This window comes from Chrysemys picta, chromosome 13 (assembly GCF_011386835.1).
Source record: "Chrysemys picta bellii isolate R12L10 chromosome 13, ASM1138683v2, whole genome shotgun sequence".
Lineage (NCBI taxonomy): Eukaryota > Metazoa > Chordata > Testudines > Emydidae > Chrysemys > Chrysemys picta.
In genome coordinates, this window is record NC_088803.1 from 36,180,649 (window position 1) to 36,193,662 (window position 13,014).

At 42.3% G+C, this 13,014-nt stretch overlaps 1 protein-coding gene across 2 annotated transcripts in view; it reads right to left on the bottom strand.

Annotated features, from left to right (window-relative positions):
* PKIG (cAMP-dependent protein kinase inhibitor gamma) overlaps positions 1-13,014 on the bottom strand; it is a 60,931-nt gene that overhangs the window by 43,276 nt on the left and 4,641 nt on the right. The window lies entirely within an intron of this gene.

Below are 13,014 nucleotides of genomic sequence, written 5' to 3' on the forward strand. Positions count from 1 at the left end.
AAGTCCATGCACACTTTACTTCAACCACCACTGAAATGTAAAAAAGTAACAGAGGGTCCTGTGGCACCTTTAAGACTAACAGAAGTACTGGGAGCATAAGCTTTCGTGGGTAAGAACCTCACTTCTTCAGATGCAAGTAGAAGTGCATCTGAAGAAGTGAGGTTCTTACCCACGAAAGCTTATGCTCCCAATACTTCTGTTAGTCTTAAAGGTGCCACAGGACCCTCTGTTACTTTTTACAGATACAGACTAACACGGCTACCCCTCTGACACTGAAATGTAGTCAACTCTGGGATGAAAAGCAGCAACTATTAACAGCACTATACAACAATTAAGGACAGAAAGCTCAGAGACAGCATAGTGGCAAGCAATGTGAAAATCCAGATATGATAGATAGATACTATTATTATTATTATTTATTTGTATTACATTAGTGCAATCAGGATCAGGGCCCCATTGTGCTAGGCTCTGTACAGACAAATTAGGAAGCCATAGTCCCTCCCCAAAGAGTTTACAATCTGGTTTAAGATAAAATATAATCAGTGGGTGTGGCATAATTGGAAAATATGCTACATACTCACAAGGTCTGATCCAATTCCCACTAGAGACAATGAGAGCTTTCCCACTGACTTTAATAGATTTGGATTGGGTCCAAGGTGAGCAATTTGGCGAGAATAACAAGAGAGGAGTGAACTTAGTTTCTCCAGCTTCAATCTTGCGATACACATGATAGAAACCAAATCAGACTAGAACTGGGAGATGTTCCCACCCTGTGCTTCCTCCATAAGGTACCAGATGGACATTGATGCCATCCGGCCTCAACCTCACTAGCTGCCTTCACACCAGCTGGGAAAATCCCCTCATACCAAGAAAGGGCAGCTTAGCTGGGTCTGCTGCGAATCTGTCTTACTCTGTCTCCTCCAGAGAGACTCTCTTTTTATGTTAATTAGAAAAGAACAAACCATTCAGTCTGATATAGACCCGCATTAGCTCCTGCCACATGTGCCGGAAGAGAGAACAGTACCCAGAAGAAAAAGTAGACAGCAAGAGAATTGCCATGGTGATTCCAGTAAGTCATTGAAGAAGGAAAAAGCCAGTCAGTAAAGCCAGGTGCACCCTCTCTCTTTGTGATCTCTGAGCCCAAACCAACCTGGAGTGCCTAGAATCTCTGAGCATCTTGACTCAATTTTCTTCTGTTCTGAGGCCAACTTCAGGAAGTGAGTTTTATTTCCAAAAACATATCAGTTGACATCAATCTATCTCTCTATGGTACTTTTGAGTCACGCATTATTACTTACCCAAAATAACTGTAAGAAATTCTGAACACAAAGCGATGCCTGTATTAGAGACACATAATTGGCAGAGGGAGGCTTTGCAGCGTGACTGCTGAGAGACCCATTATACAGCAACAGCACCAACAGATTGCTCTGCTGATCCAGCGAGGGCTGGAGTTCCTGCGCTCGCTCCAACTCAGATGTTAAATAAACCCACAAAACTAAGGGGTCTCACACAAATGCTTAGACTGTAAGACCTTTCGGGTAGAGACTGGCTTTTAGATTCCTTGTCTGGGGCTCCTAAGATCTACCATCACAGAGCCAATATTCAATAATAATAATAATAATAAATAATAAAGCAGATAGAGATGCTGGAGCATGGGCACACTGTTTGCTCCTTAGGGATCTCCAGTCCTGCCTCCTAACTGCTCCCTTTGTCTCCTCCGATTCTCTGCTTTGGTCCTTCTTTCTCCCAGCCTCCAATGTTTAGAACAGCCTCCTGTACCCAAACCTCTTCCTTTCCTCTCACTAACCCATGTGTTCCCTGAGGACACCTAGGGCATCTCCTCACCGATGCTGCCTCCACTAGGGCTGGTCAAAAATTCTCCATCAAAGCTCTTCTTCAATGGGTTTTCAATTCAACAAAATGTTGACTTTTCATTGAAAACTGGAAACCCAAATTTTTGTGGCCAAAAACTGAAAATTTGGGGGGTTTGGCCAAAAAATTGTAGTTTTTGATATTTTGATGGAAGTAAAAAATGTCTAAGGAAACTTCCCTCCCTCCACCATTTTCTTAATAGTTCTCATCTCCACCTCCCCTTGAACTGCCTTTTTCTATTTCAGTGGTTTTCAACCTTTTTTCATTTGCAGACCCCTAAAAAATGCCAATATGGAGGCCCAGACCTGTTTGGAAATCTTAGATATGGGTCCACAGACCCAGATTGAAAACCACGGTTCTATGGTAACAGCAACCTTTTGTGGAAGCCTTAGACATAGTCTGCGGACCTCCAGGGGTTCAGGGACCACAGGTTGAAAACCATTGTTCTATTGGATTTGTGTGTAAGATCGTTGGGGCAGAGACTTTCTGTTTCACAGACTTTCTGAAGTAGTGGGTTAAAAAATAAAAAAACCTTCCCGACCACAATGGTGAATATGTATCAATATGCCTAGAGAGATAGGAAGAAATTGATAGACTAGATTAACACAAAGTTGGGCAAACTGGTTCAGCAAAAGATACAACTAGCCTTAAGGCTCAGTGCATGAAGCCTCCCATATCACTTTTACTCCAGTTCACTACTGCGTCTTTCTAAAGTGTTCGTTTTGCTGTTTCTTGCCTTCTAGCTGCCTGATCTGCATGGCCCAGGCCAGGTGGGAAGTGACATGGGCACTTTGGACAAGAGGAATGTTGGTTTTGCTGTATCATGCTGCTGATGTCTGTTGTTTCCTATGGAGCCACCAGAGCTGGCCTGCAAGGAATCGCAATATTTGTTTCTTGAGACTCACGTATTATGTGGCAGGGAACAGTCTTCAGAGCCGCCCTGCAAGGAATTAACTGAACTATCATGCTTTGCAGCTGGGACTGTGATTTTGCAGCCATGGACTTCACTGGACTCTGGTGCAGCAAAGGATAACAAAGCATGTGACAGTGAGGAGCCCCAAGGTGTCCTGGGGCCGATTGTTGGTCTTTAGCTTGTGATCAAAGGGAACAGGAGAAGTGGCATTCTCAGGGGGCTGCGTGAACCGATCCTCAAGGCTGATAACACTGGGACACAATCACCAAAACAGCTGAGTGCTGCTTAACTGTGCACCCACTAAATGTTCCAGTAAGAAAAACAAACAGCAGAAAGGCCTGTTAGGAACTCCTGCACAGCAAGGAAATAATCTCTCCTTTCAGACAGACCTGACCTGCTTCTGACTTGACTTAAGTGCAGTCTGAATCTAGTTCTCCACAAAAGGTAACTCTGACATTTTTACAGCAGGCTTGCAATAAACATGGGATTATCTATGTTCCTTGCACAAATTATGTTTTCCACTAGCATTAAGCTGTACTTAAGGACTCCATTAATGTTAGTTGATGAGACAGACGTGACAAAGAAATAAGGAGTTGCACAATATAGGCCTGGAAAAAATGTGGCAGGCTCTGATTTTTGCCAGACTTCCTACCGCCACACACACACACACACACTCTTTAAACAAACCGTGGGTCGTAAACTGCAGAGCTCATTTCAACAAGCCGCTGGGCTCGTTAAGGAAAGTGGGGAAGTCTGCAACCTTCCAATAAAACATTGAAAGCTGGCAATGTTGGGATGAGAAAAAGACTATTGGCTGAAAGCAGTTTTAGTGACAAATTACCCTCTTTCTGCCCCAAATCTAAAAGAGTGGGCCCTGTTTGTCAGTGTCCTAAAATAATGTAGGAGGGTCAACATGTCCCCATACAAATCATCCTGGGGCTCCCAGGCCAATTTCAAAGCTATAAAACCAGATATATTCAGCAGCAGGCTGTGAAATATACAAAAATCGAGGAATCTGTAAAGCGCCTAATCCACTAAGAAGCCACATCAGGATTGTCTGTATTAATGGTTGGGGTCTGATGACTGTTTGTGGGGGGAGAGGCATTAGCAGCTTTGTGTCACTGGGAATGTGTGGACGTGCAGAGAGAGAGAGAGACACTTGGGAAGCTGCTGCTAGCTGCTCAGCCTGGGGATCTCATGCGAGCAGGGCAGAGTACTCGCAAAACATGTTTACTTTGAGCAGAAACTATTTATAGTGCCAATAATCTGCATGGAGACACGAAAGCTTTTTGTTGCAAAGTGAGTGGTGGGGCTTTGCTTCTGGACAATTTCACTCCACAAGTTTATACTGTTCCCCTGCTACTGGTCCCAGGGCATCTTATCTCCTCTGCTGTTTAAACCAAACACTTCTTTAAATGTTTGGCTCAGCTATATAGTTGCTTGAGTCTTATCCCAAACTCTTTCCAGAGAATATGTAAAAAGAAGAACAGGAGTACTTGTGGCACCTTAGAGACTAACTCTAATAAATTTGTTAGTCTCTAAGGTGCCACAAGTACTCCTGTTCTTCTTTTTGCGGATACAGACTAACACGGCTGCTACTCTGAAACCAGAGAATATGTATTTTTCTATTAACTAAAAAAGGCTTTGCTTTTTCTTTATGAAAATAAATCACTGCCCATGGAAAAATATGCTCCAATTATTCATTTTTTGTATAGCATCTTCCATGTGAATGGTCTTGCAAAACACTTCACTGCCAGTTGCATGTATATAGAGAGAGGCAGCATATGTGAACAGATCTCAGATTTAGATCTAATAGTGAGCTATGCTACCACTTGATGATGATGATGATGATTCATAGAGTTTAAGGGCAGAAGGATCCATTAGATCAGGGGTTCTCAACCATTTTCTTTCTGAGGCCCCCCCAACATGCTATAAAAACTCCACGGCCCACCTGTGCCACAACAACTGATTTTCTGCATATAAAACCCAGGGCTGGCATTAGGGGGTAGCAAGCAGGGCAATTGCCCGGGGCCCCACACCACAGGGCCCCCCCGTGAGGCTAAGTTGTTCAGACTTCGGCTTTAGCCCCGAGTGGCAGGGCTCAGGGACCTGGGCTTCAGCCCTGCGTGGTGAGGCTTCAGCTTTCTTTCATGGGCCCCAGTGAGTCTAATGCTGGCCCTGCTTGGCAGCCCCCCTGAAACCTGCTCGTGGCCCCCCATGGGGCACCGAACCCTGGTTGAGAACCACTGCATTAGATCATCTAGCCTGGCCTCCTGTGTAACATAGGCATTACATTTCACCCAGTAACCCCTGTATTGAGCCCAGTAACTTGTCACACCCAGAAAGGCATCCACTCTTGATCTGAAGGCATCAAAAGATGGAGAATCCATCACTTCCCTGGGGATTTTGTTGCAGAGGTTAGTCACCCTCACTGTTAAAACATTGTTCCTTATTTCCAATTTGAATTTGTCTGGCTTCAGCTTCCAGTCACTGGTTCTTGTTATGCCTTTCTTTCTCTGCTAGATGAAAGAGCCCTTTAGTGCCACACTATTTTCTTCCCATGAAGATACTTATACACTGTTATCATGAAACATCTCAGTCTTCCTTTTGGTAATCTAAACTTTCCCTCCAGTTTTTCAATATTCTTTTAAAAATACAGACGCCAGAACTAGATTAGGATTTCCAGTATTAGTCTCACCAATGCCCTTATACAGAGGTAAAATCACCCCATGCTCTGCTTACTACTCCCCTGTTTATACATTCAAGGATCACATTTGTCCTTCCTGCCCTAGCATTTCACTGGGATCTCATGCTAAGTTGTTTGTCCACAATGACCCCTAGATCCTTTCTGAGTTACCGCTTTCTAGGTTACAGTTCCCCATTCTGTAGGTATGCCCTGCATTGCTTGTTCCTAGATGTAGAACTTTGCATTTGGTTGCATTAAATCACATGTTTTGAATGGGCCTAGTTTACCAAGTGATCCAGATCGCTTTGTCTGACTGCCCTGTCCTCATTGTTATTTACCACTCCACCAATATTTGTGTCATCCATAAATTTTATCAGCAGTGATTCTTCCAGACCATGATTAAAATATTGAATAGCATCAAGTCTAGTACTGACCCCCATGGAACCCTCCTAGAAAACCCTCATTCCATGGTGATTCCCCATTGACAACTACTTTTTCAAATCTGTCAGTTACCCAATTCAATTAATGTGTGCTGTATTGATAGTGTATAATGCTATTTTTTTAATCAGAATGTCATGCAGTACAAAGTCCAATGCCTTATGAAAGGCTAAGTATATTACATCTATTCAGTTATTTTTATCAACCGAACTTGTAATCTCATCAAAGAATGAAGTCAGATTTATTTGACAAGACCTATTTTCCATAAGCCCACATTGAGTGGCATTAATTTTATTCCTAGCCTTTAATCTTGTATTAATTTGAACCCTGATATACATCTATATAGCACCTTTCATCCAGACGGATCCCAAAGCACGTTACAAACTAACTTACATACTATATATGATATAGGAATCACTTTACCCGCTGCCTATGGGATGAAATGCAGCAACCGTTTAACAGCGCAGAGCACAGAGACCAAGCATAAATCCTTCTTGTTTGTTTGTCCAAAGGGATCCAGAGGTTTCTTCAGTGTAAGCCCATAAAGGTCACGCACCCAGCTACCTATTCATCAGAAAACCATCCTACTTGCAAAAGCTGTCTTGTTTGTGTGACACAGACATGAGTATCAGCATCTGCTGTGGGTAGCTCTCAGCGTAATTCAGAATGGGGAAAAAAATATATGGTGCATGTATCAAATGTTAGGTTGGATTGGCTATTGGAGGCTTCTGCTTACCAACCGGGGCCAAGCACACACCAAGAGCGGAAAATGAGAGCCTGCATAATGAATGTAGTATCAAGGAAGATCTGGTAAGTGAGTTGCTCTGAGTTGTTTACAACAGAGAGACTTTCAGGAGTTCCTCAAAGTGCTATGCTCTGATTTTCCCTTTTCTTCCTAAAAGCCAGTTGAGCTAGTTACAGGAAAGTAGATAGCAGGATAGATTGTCACTTGAGCTTCTCACTTTTGGAGAGTGGAATGAAGCACTAATAAAACAGAAGTAAATGCGGTCCTTCACTCTCCGTGTAGCAGGTGCTAAAGGCTACAGGCTGTGATCCCTCCCCCCTCCCTATTAACGGATAAAATAATGAGTCTCACTGCGGATCTGAAGAAACCCTGTAGAGATTTAATTCCTGATTTCTGCTCCCAGTTAGACAGGTTTCACAACAATGTAACGCCGCAAACTTTAATGGCAATATTCCTGATGTATACTGGTTAAAGATCGGAATCAGGCCTTAGCATCCGACTCATGTTTTCTAAGCTGTCATTGAGTCACAGAACTTTAATCCTCATGCTTCAGGGCATATCCTGAGTCAATAATCCTCCCCTGTTCAGCTTCATGTTAAAAGTGTCAGGTGCCTTGCACAAAATGGCAACCAAATTTCACCACCTGCTGACAGATAACTGAGCACAGGTTACACTGCCAGTTACCATTTGTGACAAGGAGGTTTCATATTTTGGTCACCATTTTTTTTCCGTTGAGATGAGAATCCTAGAGATCCCTGCTACATCCAGCAAGATTTTGATTTTAAAAACATAGTGAGTACATGGGAGTACAGGGAGAGGAAGTGTCTATTTGATACCATTGCGTCTAGCTAAGGATCCTGTATTTTTGCAAAGTCTTTTAGTATTTCTCAGCCTATAAACCTGTTCTTCATTGGTGGCACACTGGGAAACTTCTGAAATCCATGCATGTACCATCAGGCCCTATTCTGACTTCCATTGGTATGCGATACATATGATTACACAAGAAACGAGAAAACCCAGAAAGGTGTGTTTGTAAGAAGAAGTAGAATCATCTTTGGAGAGGAATACCCACTAAAAACATTTATGGTGCCAATTGTTCATCCACTACAGCCTGATCCAAAGCCCAATGAAGTGTCCTAAAAGAAGTAGCAAATATAGTTACACCAGGGGGAAATTTTGGTCACTTTTAATTAAAACTGTAAACTCTTCCCTGGAGTCTGAAAAACAAAGTGTGCCTGTATTTCACAAGAACAGCAAGCTGATAATAGAGCTATTTATAAGAGTGAAAAAATACTTCGCTTCAGATACTGAAATGTTAGGGGAGGCAAAATCTGGCAGGGTGTGTTGCTTCTGTGTTCCGTGAGCTCTTTCAACTCTGCAAAAATGTGACTGCAAAAAAGTTATTCTTTAAGTCTTAACGTGTGAATTTCCTGGACAGGCCCAGTGGTCTCAGGCATGATCTGCAGCAGCTATTCTTTATAGCTGCCTGTAACAACGCCCCCACTTTCCCACTCCTGAGACATTGCAAACTGTGGTCAGTTTCTGCATAAAGTATGTACTGATTTCATGAGCACTAAACATATGTGTTTAACTTGCCCAACATTACTCAGGGGAGAACAGTTGATTCAGCATCTCCCAAGCATGAGGCCTGGAGCTGGATATCTTATTATTAGATTCCCGGGGGGGCATTAAAATAGAAAAGTCTAGGATGGAAAAAACACTCACACATACTGGAATGCAGTGACACACCCTGAGCGACAAGACTTGGAAGAGAGAGACCAAATTATTAATAGTAATTTATGAAGTATCCTGTATCCCTTAAGTGCCTGATCTCAACATTATGAGTTTTCTGTGCTAAAAAGAATGCAACTGTAGTTTTGAAATGAGAGGCAGAAAAGCAATGTTTCCTAAATCCTCATCACACGAAGAAGAATGTCCCAAAGGTCAAACCCTCTTCACTTGGGATCAAACCTCCCAGTAAACAGAAAGGAAAACTGTAAACATTGCAATCCTGTTCTCTGTCAAAGACTCTGAAATGCATGTTTATACCAGGAATACCGTGGTTATGTTAATTAGTGGGTTGTACACAATACAATTACAAGGACAATTTGCAAAAGTCTGGTTGTAAAACACTCTCAGAAGATTAAAGCTAGACCAGCTAGTTTGAATATATATATATGGTTTGGTTTGGAGGTTTGTGGGAGAGAGGGACTGTTTTCTTTTGTTTTTGTGCCACGGCTAGCATAATTGAGGTAGATAGACAGATACAGTGATTGACTATTGAAGTCAGTGGAAGGTGCCAGCTCCTCAGCACATACAGTTACTTAGATGCCTGAATATGAATTTAAGAGCCTAATTCTGGCACCCATTTGGTAAGATCTTGGCCATAGCATCTTTACTGTGCACCAGGATCAACTGAGACTTGGATAATCTCAAACTTCTACAAACCCCGGTAAATGGCATTTTTGAGTTTAAATACAGATTTGAGTCTCTTTGAAACCTCTTTGGGGGTTGCTGCCTACTTTTGTCATCTTGAAACTATTTCTGGAATTTACAGCCTGGGTCCCAAGCCAGGTTTGAATAAACAAACAAACTGCAGGGAGAAATGTTTGTGTTGATAATGTGGTCAAGAAAGTAAATCTTTTTAAGAAGCTGAAGGAATTCATTTTTCGCTTTTCTTCCCTTAAAGTTTCTGAACAGAAGGAGAAAGAGATTTGGAAATGTCAAGCCAGGCAACAGTTCTAGCGATTAGTTTTGGGGAAAATAATCATTCAACTTAAATATAAAATGTGGGCAGGGATTTATTTCAGGCATCTGTGTGATCATGTGTTTTTCCTTTAGGAATGAATTCAATCTCCTAACTGGAGACACAAGGGGACTGTTTTCCGCTTTTTTTAAACCAGTGCAAAAACAACATGAGCAACTGTAACATGTTAAACACTTCCTGGCAGTGCGACAAAAATCTGACATCTAAAATGTCAGCGATGAGGCCAGGAGGATTTACATGATTAACATGACTTATGAGAAGTATTAACTCCGTCACTGCCTTCAGAGCATCCTTTTGGAAAGCGGAAGTCTGCGACTACAGCACAATGGAAAGAAAGAGAGAGGACATCAAGAACAAAGAGAAATGGCTGTGCTCTGTAGTTTTCTATATTGCTATATATGCTATCACTGAAGATATTTGGACCAGGGTCCCAGCTAGTATAAATCAGCAGCGCTCTCACAGCTATACCAGTTGATACCAGCTGAGGCTCCGGTATGTTTATGTTTTACATAAAGATCTATGAGCCCCCGCTCCCCCCTCCCCAGACTTGCTGCTACTTCTTCCCAATCCTGGAGCAAAGTCATTCATAATTGTGAGTTTATAACAGCAGAATCAATTAATACAGTGGTTCTCAAAGCCGGTGCGCCGGTTGTTCAGGGAAAGCCCCTGGCGGGCCGGGCCGGTTTGTTTACCTGCCGCGTCCGCAGGTTTGGCTGATCGCGGCTCTCACTGGCCACGGTTCACCGCTCCAGTTGGCCAGTGGGAGCCGCGATCGGCCGAACCTGCGGACACGGCAGGTAAACAAACCGGCCCTATTTATACAGCCCAAAATGCCATTAGCCTTCTTGGCAACAAGGGCACACTGTCGACTCATATCCAGCTTCTCGTCCACTGTAACCCCAGGTCCTTTTCTGCAGAACTGCTGCCTAGCCATTCGGTCCCTAGTCTGTAGCAATGCATGGGATTCTTCCGTCCTAAGTGCAGGACTCTGCACTTGTCCTTGTTGAACCTCATCAGATTTCTTTTGGCCCAATCCTTTAATTTGTCTAGGTCCCTCTGTATCCTATCCCTACCCTCCAGTGTATCTATCACTCCTCCCAGTTTAGTGTCATCTGCAAACTTGCTGAGGGTGCAGTCCACGCCATCCTCCAGATCATTAATGAAGATATTGAAAAAAACTGGCCCTAGGACCGACCCTTGGGGGACTCCACTTGATACCAGCTGCCAACTAGACATGGAGCCATTGATCACTACCCGTTGAGCCAGACGATCTAGCCAGATTTCTATCCACCTTATAGTCCATTTATCCAGCCCATACTTCTTTAACTTGCCAGCAGAGGTCGCTGGCAGAGGCAGGATTAACTTGGGAGTTCCTGTCTCCCAGTCCCAATATCATTCCACTAGGGTCATGCTGCCTCTCCTATTGCTGTAGGAATAATTGATGTTATAGATTTAACAGCATGACTTCAGTGCAGGCTCCAATGGGAGAGCATTGGCTGAGAGGCAGCAAAACCCCGTTTGAACCAAAATAAAGAAGTCCAGAAAAAAAAAGATGAAAAACATTTGAAACATTGGGAATGTGCTGGGATGTGAGGAGGGCTGGCTGGTGTGCCCTGGGTTCCAATAACCCCAGGCTAATATAACAGTCCTTATGGGCTGTTACTACCAGTGCAAGTTAGAACAACCTTGAGGCTCTAACTGGCACTAGCAGCCCCAGGGGTTGGGAGAGACATGCTGGCTCTTCCTTCTCAGGTCCTATACCCAGTGCAGCTCAGCTGGACCCAAAAGTCAGAGTTTAAGATCCTCATGTGATTTCCAGTGAAGTGTCCATGTTTTAATTAAAGACCCGCCTCTGCTTGGCAACCTAGTTTTGCTGATCCCTTAGGAGGTTGATTCACAGATGTCACTGCAGTTCTGTACAATATTCCTACCAGCATGTCTGTCTTTAAAGTTTTTTCAAAAGTTTCTTTTTTCTGTTATTTTTGGTACTCTTCGATATGTTTGCATTTTACTATTGCCTCCGTAAACAATGAGAAGAAATAGCTCAATAATAGAATTCCTGAATGGTAGATATATACTAATATGTCTCTCCAACTGTTTTACCAATAACCTGTATTCTGGCAGCTTCAGGAAACAATGGGCCTGATCCAAAGTCCATGGCAGTCAGTGGAAAGATTCCCATTTCTAGGAGTTTAGATGAGACCCTAAATTAACAAATTCTGAAAGAACCAACTGGTCAAACAAAACTAGAAAGACACAGAGATTATAACCCCTTTATCAAAAACAGTGACTCACGCTTGCACACTCATTCAGGGAATGGGAATGAAAACAGTGACTCAACCTGTTAAGGATTTAGACAGAGAAAAAATATATTAAAAAACTTTTAGCAGCATTAGTAACAGCCACGGAGCGCAAAACTCTACCTTGACTAGCTGTCAATCAGCTCAGCAGATCACAAATAGAATGAGTCATTTATCCACATGACATGACAGAAGGGTGGAGAGTCTCAGAAGGGCAAGGATGCTAACAATGCAGTAATGGTACATACAGTTAGAAAAGATGGAAATTATTCAATAGTGAGCAAGTGCTTCAGAGAAGGAGAAATAAAAAGAAAAGAAAGATAATTACATTGTGGGACCAATGCAAGCACGTAGGAGTTGTACCTTGTAGATTTCCACTCCCCACCAAACACTGCTTTCTTGAGGTACCAGAAAAAGATGATAAGCAGGAAAGAGACCCAGCTGAAAAGACTGACTGGTGCTTCACTGGGGAATTATGGACAAAGCATATGTGTTAACACCCAGACATTAATAGTGAAAGAATACCAGTATTTACTGTATGCTAGTAGACCATGTTCCAGTGAAACTAATTTGGGAACTCTGTAGCAGATATGGTGTTTGTATTTGGAGAGTTCTCCAGCCTTGACAAAACATCTAGATTTTGTGGAAACTATTTGAGTGTCCAATTAAAGAATAACTGAAGTCAATAGTAGTGACAGCCATGTATGATAACTGAAGGCAGAACTTGGCCCAGTACTTAATGATTAATGTTCCTTAGGGATGAATGACTTTAAGTGATATTTTCAAAGCAGGTTGTAAGGATTGGATAACTGAATAAAGTTCAGCCTAAAAGAAAATACCTACAGGAACTGAACTAAACTATTGGGAAAACAATTCTCTTAAATGAAAACTCCACTATAATTATGCCCAGTAGATCCAATTGACATGGCAATCATTAATAATGGGGAAGACTAAACATTTTACAAAACAGGAGTCCAATGATTATTATTAGCAGGCAGAGAAAGGATTAATTGAGTTTATTAAAGAGCAAACTACAGCATCTCAGTGTTTCTGAAACACAAACAATCCACAAGACAGACCAGTGCCCAGCCAAATATACAGGTTAAAGGAGCTGTGATCAAAGGAACACATACGTTACCTGTAATTTTATAATTATAAGCTTGACTTGTCAACAACCCATACTTTCCTATTCTGAAATTCCAATATGTTAAATATCTGGCTAAAAAGTAACAAATTCTAAATTCTTCAATTCTACTCAGGATCTATCTGTCACTTGTGAAAAAACAGAAACAA